Source organism: Coturnix japonica, chromosome 1 (genome assembly GCF_054131305.1).
Source record: "Coturnix japonica strain WE chromosome 1, WE-NBRP24, whole genome shotgun sequence".
In the NCBI taxonomy this organism is placed as follows: Eukaryota; Metazoa; Chordata; class Aves; order Galliformes; family Phasianidae; genus Coturnix; species Coturnix japonica.
In genome coordinates, this window is record NC_140663.1 from 148,285,740 (window position 1) to 148,292,467 (window position 6,728).

Here is a 6,728-nt window from a genome sequence, read left to right on the forward strand (position 1 = left end):
TGATGTACTTTTCTTTTCCTTCAAAAGTGCAGCTTTTTCTTTTTGTGATCCATGCAATGTCATGCACTGAAGAATTATTAAGGGAAATATTTTCTGACAACGTACCAAGCAGATGACTTGCATGCAACGTCAGTCTCATATGCCACAGAGCCATAACTCTTGAGTGTAATCCAAAGAGAGGCAGATAAGTTTTTCTCTCCACCAAAAGAAAATAGTTCCTTTCATCTAAATGAGCTTATTCCACTTCTGGTATTGGAGCTGTATGTATTTCTGGAGGATAATATACCTCTCCTTTAAAATCTGTGTTATATTACCCAGGAAAATAAATAAATAAATAAATAAACTATGGAAAGGCAGAATTGAGGAGACTTAGGAGCAGAGTTGATTAATGTGCTGCCTGATTTCACTTCTGGGACCTGAAATTGCATCTAGTGCGGAATGAAGCAACTGGAAAAAAAATAGTTTCATCTGACATCTTTAAAGGTCATGAAGGAAATGATGGTGGGTGATCCCGACTTGGTATGGCCACAGGTGTCTTGTCTATTTGAAGACATATATCAGAATATCTTCAGAATAGCAATACTGTTGGCCTGCTTGTTTGTAATGCTGTAAAGGTATAAAGGGAAGGAAAAGTCTGACAGAGATAAATATGAATCCCCAAAACCTTCAGAATATTTTCTTACATTCAAGGGTGAGTCCTTCTCCAGTTCACTTTGATAGATAATGAAAGAACATAAGGAGTCAGATGAGTTCACATAACATCTCTGTACAATCATATTGAGCAATGCTGCTCTTGGTAGCTATGCTTGCTGACACAGAGAAGGTGGTACAGAAAGCAGACTGTCCTCATAGTGGTTCACACTGGGGAGAGAGCCACAAGGATGCTTGTCAGCAAATTTGAGTTCAGATCATGGGATCAGAATATAAGGGCTGCTCCAAGAAGTAATGCTCCTCTTTCATTATACTGGCTCACAATGTCAGAGAAGGATGTTTGCAGTATGGCAGTAGAGTTTGAACCTTCCCACCAATATTCCATAGCATGTTGCCATGTGACAGATGGCAGCAGAGGGGCAGTCTGACAGAATGGTGTCTGACATGGACGTGCATATGAAGCAAAGGTATGGAACTAAATTCCACTATGCAGGAAAAAATTGCATCTAGTGATATTCATTAATACTTGGGTCGCCACTGCTGGTACAGATTTCTATGAGCACAGCATGCAGGCTCTTGTTCATTGATGCTGAAAATGTGTGACTTAATGGTGATGATGACTTTGTAGAAAGCTAGCATTTTGTAGCTGAGAATTTGCTCTGTAGAATAGTATTGTTTTCTTTGTATCTGATGTAGTTTTCCTCAGAAAAAAATAGGAGGCTTTACTTTTGGAGTGACTTACATAATAATTGAAAAACAAAACGAGAAGCCAACAGTTATACAGACACAAATACAATAAAAAAAAATGCCTTTGTAAATTTCAAGGTGTCAAAATAGCTACGGAAGGTCTGCAAAGAAAACTTGAAGTATGTCAGTGTTACAAGCCTGATGACTCCATGCAAGCTACAAATTCAGAAGGACCTTTAAATCTCAGTTACTCAGGTTTCTATGCTGTGTGCTGTTCTGTCTCTTCATGAAATTTTCAGTCCAAAGCAAATCATAACCTTTACAGCCTATAACTGTTAGTAACAAAAATAAATACATAAACAGCTTTTGTAAAAGTGCTGCTTAATTTGTTGCACCTTGATATGAATATTGTTTTACATAGTTGAAAACATGCATTGCAACAAGACTCTTTCCATTAAGTAAGACAGAAATTGCTGTTACGCAGTCTGTTGATCGGATTTTTTACTAATGAACTGTATTTTCTGCTAATGGATGGGAAAGCAAAGCAGTGAAGTCAAACAAGTCACCTTGATAGTATAATGCAAGACCCATCAATTTTGCACAGGCATTCTTCAGTAATGAATCCTGGAGCACAACCCATCAACATTTCTCCTGAAAGACAACAACTGAGGTAAAGGAACCACAGTAAGTGGTTTGAAATGAAAAATGGGATAAGAGCTTTCCACTCCTTTAAAATTGGAATTGATTATACCAAATTTATCTACAAGGTGCCTGAGCAGTGCATTAAAAATGCTTAGACAGAAAAAAAAAATATGTTCTCATTGTGCAGTTGGTGGCAAATCGCCACGTCGTGCTACGACATCACAGTAAGATAGCTGGGGCCATGTCTTCATATCTTTCCTTGAATCAACCAACACTGTGGAGAATCGGATGGAGTAGAAATTCAAGTAGTTGGATTTTTTTTTTTTCCACATGAGGTTTCACAGGTTCCAAGCTGCAAATCCACAGTACAGATTCAATGCTCAAACCATAGAATGGCAGTGGAGAAAAGACAGCTTTCTCTCCATCTCCTCTGCAGGGAACACTGGGCACTCTGGTCCACAAAGAAGAGAATGAGCTCTCATTAACTTCAGCCCCAGAATACAATTTTCTACTTCTTGATTACCAAATCCCCAAAGAGGGATCAGAAGGTTTTATTTTTCTCGGAAGGACTGCACTACAGTAAATCTTTATACAAACTAATAAACAGTTTAAATTCAATAGCACCTAGGTAGAGCATCAAAATCAGCAGGCAAGAACAAATTAAACTCATCTTGACAAAGGCTGCACAGTATCATTGCTTCCTGTTCCTTTCCCAGTGTATTTAATACTAAATTCATAAAACTATATTAAAATAAAGATAGAATTTCTTTTAATTTCATACAACTAAGTATATACAGTGTTCATGCTGCACCTATCACCAGGACACTTTGATTAGCAGAGCTGTCTCACAGAATTAACCTGTCCCATTATTCAATGCAAAACAAGTCCAATATATGAACACAGATGGCCAAGGTAAGGGCCTAATCCTGTGAGGTCCCCTGCATGTCCTTGTAAATACTCAGCTCATCATCCTCAAATGGCACAAAGTCATTCAGAGCACAGGGTTACTATAACCTTTCAAGATCATGCCCTAATGAATAAAATATACAAAGGTGACTTGAGTAAAATCCTTTCCAGTGTGCTGACAACAGTAAAATAAAATATTCCTCTTAGGACATTTTCCTGGCAGAACAGCTTGACCCCTGTATGACTGGCCTTGAGAAAAGAATGGGTAATGCTCTAACCAATTCATCCAACTGATTTCATGGCATTTTTGTTTTGCCAAATGCTGGGCATGTTGTGTAGATCTCCACTGAAAAATAAAAAACGTTCATAAGTGCTGCAGATGTAAAACATTCGATCGAGCTTGCAATGTCTTTTTAACTTCAAGTACCTTGCACGCAAACTGTACTGTTAATCGTTTCATTTGGAAACAAAAGTATTTCATTTTATTTTACAAACCTGCCTTATACTGTACACCAAGGAGTATCCCAGAAATCCAACTTTGTCCTTGATCGCTGATGAAATTTTACTATTATGAAGTAATTGCTGTGCCTTGAACTCTTATCCCCCCTACAGATTTAATATTTCTCCAAAGAGAATGGTTCTTCTTAAAGTGGTATTATTTTATCCTTACAGTGCAGCTCACTAAGCTTGCCTTTTGCCCCCTTGTTCTTAGACTTTAAAAGGAGACTACAGCAATCTGATAGAGCACCCACTGAGAAGAAATCAAAGGCTCTTGTTGACTTCAGTGACTGTTAGAGACAGCTCCTAAATGGGATGACTCAAAGTGCAGCTCTAGCCTGGAGGCAGCTATACAGATGGTGTTGTGGGGCTTTATTGTCTCATTGCTCCTAGCTCCAATCTGTGCAGTTTGTGAGTATAATTATTATTTTCTTGTTGCTAGCCCAATAAATATGATGCTGAATAGGCGAGTTGAGTTCTGCCTGCCTGAAATTTTAAGCAGCAAAAACAATCCTACAGTCACTATTCACATTAACACCTAAGTGCTGCCAAATTCAAGAAAAGGAGACTATCAATCAAGTGCAAGAATGGGTCTTGGGTACAGTTCTCATTTTCCTTAAAAGAGCCACAGCCATTAAGTCCACTCAAGAAGTGTATACACAGGATCTGCAAGGCAGCATTTCTGTTAGTGAGTAAACGAGCTGGAAGACAAAGCAACAGGCAAGTCATTTTGAAGACCACTGTCCCAGGACAAGCAATCTCCTTATTGCCTGTTCACAACAACAGAGACATAGACTGCTGACTAGAAGTAAGAAATATCTGAGAGAAATTTTCTCAGTAATGCTGAGATTAGTCATGCTGAACAAAACTAACTCCTATCTTTAGCATATGTCAAGGAATAAGATCACAGTGCAGCATATAACCTTACCAAGAAACCGATCAGGTTTTGCTTGCATGAAATAGTCACTATCAATGGTTTGTGCATATGGTTGTCATTAACAAGTGAAAGAAAGTTAATGCTGATAAAGTTAAATTAACACAAAATGCCTGACTTGTCTCATTCAGTCATTTGACAGTGGCATATGCTCCTGCTTTACACATGAAAGCTTAATTACAATATTTCAGGTGGAAAACTGGTTAATTATATAAAAATGAGACCCAGAATTCTGTAGTATGACACTTTTCTATGCTTCCCTAGGGGGTATCATGCATGAAAGAAGATGCTTATTGTTGGCAACGTTGATCTAAGGCCAGCAGGAGGGCACTGTCACTGAAATCGAGGGTCTTTGCATACAGCCCAGCTATAGTGAAAAGCAAAATTCATTTTATACAAATTGTTCATTGTAACAAAGCTCTTTTTCCTCGGACAATACATTGCCTCTTGTGTGGGATTAATCTTACCTAAGTTCAGACAGTTCTGATGTAAAATGTCCAGTTGAGGTAATCACTCATCCTGGCTTTCCTCCTGTGCAGACTAGGCCAGTTTGAACTCTTTCTACCTAATATGTAAAGAGGAGAAAAATTAGTCTATAGTTGTCCATTTCCCTTCTCTGACTAAAGAGAGAGTGTGAGGGGACCAGCTCAGATGTGGGCAGATCAACCTGAACATTTGCAAATGATCAGAGAGATCAGTGCAGTGTGCCACATGAGTCTAGAAAAAAGGGTAGCTGGAGCCCCTACTCAGCAACCTGTCATTAACTTCACTTGCTTTGTTCTTCCTTGGCAAGATAAAAACAGCATCCACTTCTGCACCTCTCAAAAGGAAGAGGTGAGTTGAATCCTCTTACAAGAAAACTGCATTGTTGAATGGCATTAGCACATTTTTTTTCCTTCCACGTCCTAAGAAATACCTGGGCAATCTTCTTCCTCGTGACCTTTCCTTTCACATTTCAATTGGCTGTAAACTGGACACACAGACCCAAGGCTATGATCCAGTATTGTACACATTTTAATCTCGAGTTCAACAGAGCTGTCTATTGTCTTATGGATTTTTAGCTCAATTTAGCCCTCAGTTTACCCACCTTTGATTCAGCCACAAGCATTCAGTCATTCAGACTATGGCAAAATGGTGATTCACCAAGTAAGTGTTTTCCTTTATTCTCCTTGCTGAATATTTCCATACCTTGAATCAGACTTTGTCTTGTACTACAGCTATTCATGGCCTGAATTATATTGAAAATAAACAACTTCTGCAAATACCTCAGCTTCATACCTCTGTGTATGAAAAACCTATAAAACCTGTTTGCCATCTCACATTCTACCAGTATGAAAATTCTCTCTAAAAATACAGCATAAAATATAAATATAAATATAAATGTCTGTGTTTTCACCTCAGGCTTTTGATGACAAGAGCAACTATTTGAGCTTCACCTTGAAGGGTTATACTATGACTTTAAGTTCTTCATAAAAATATAAAGCAGATATTGCTTAAGAAGATATCAAACGACTTACTATTGTGTTGGGATTTTCTTTTTAGAGACTTTATTTCAGAAAACAAGATGAACATCAGTAAGAAAAAGTAGGAAAATTTACTTCAGCTTGCAAAAGCAAGAGCATCTCAGAATGCTGACCTCACGGTTTCACCTTCCTCTCACCTAATTGTATCTACATGCAAAACTGCATAATCCTCTTCTATAGTATTCCGAAATGCTTCATAGATCATAGGTGCAGCAACACACTGAAAGCCTCTGGCTCTGTAGCAGATTTACACTGTTTTACAGAACGCAAAGAGAGATTGTATAGTGTCATGTTCCAAAAGGGTGAAGATTTTCACTTTGGTGCAGGGGATTTCTAAAAGGCACAGATTTTACCAGAGAGCAAAATACATAATCTAGATATAAATTTATTTATTTTTAAAGTCAAATGCACAATCCTCCAACATTGCTGCAGACACATGGCAGCAGGACAAAAAGCAATGAGATTTTATTCCAAAGCAGAGCTTTGTATTGCTGAAGGCAGAGAAACCTTTATTCCATCAGCTCACAGGAAAGGCATGAGATTTTCTAGAGATAACTGCAATACAGTTAAAACAATATAGTAACAGCAACAAACATCTCTGAGCCCTGGAGGGAAATTCAGAGTCTTACCTGTGTCAAGCACAGTGCTTATCCCATTGTGAGAAGAGTTACACACTATGGAAGCAATTCAATTCTGTAAACACATCTAGCACCCAGCTGATCTCTCTTTCTACAATTTTTTTCAGTCACATTAAAATCTCTTGTACACAGTGTCCTTTGTCAAGGAACTCAACCCATTCACTCCCCTACTCCATCTCCTTTTATTTATTTTGAACTTCACTCCTACTGACTCCACGTGCTGGCCTTAATTCCTGTACTGCGGGTATA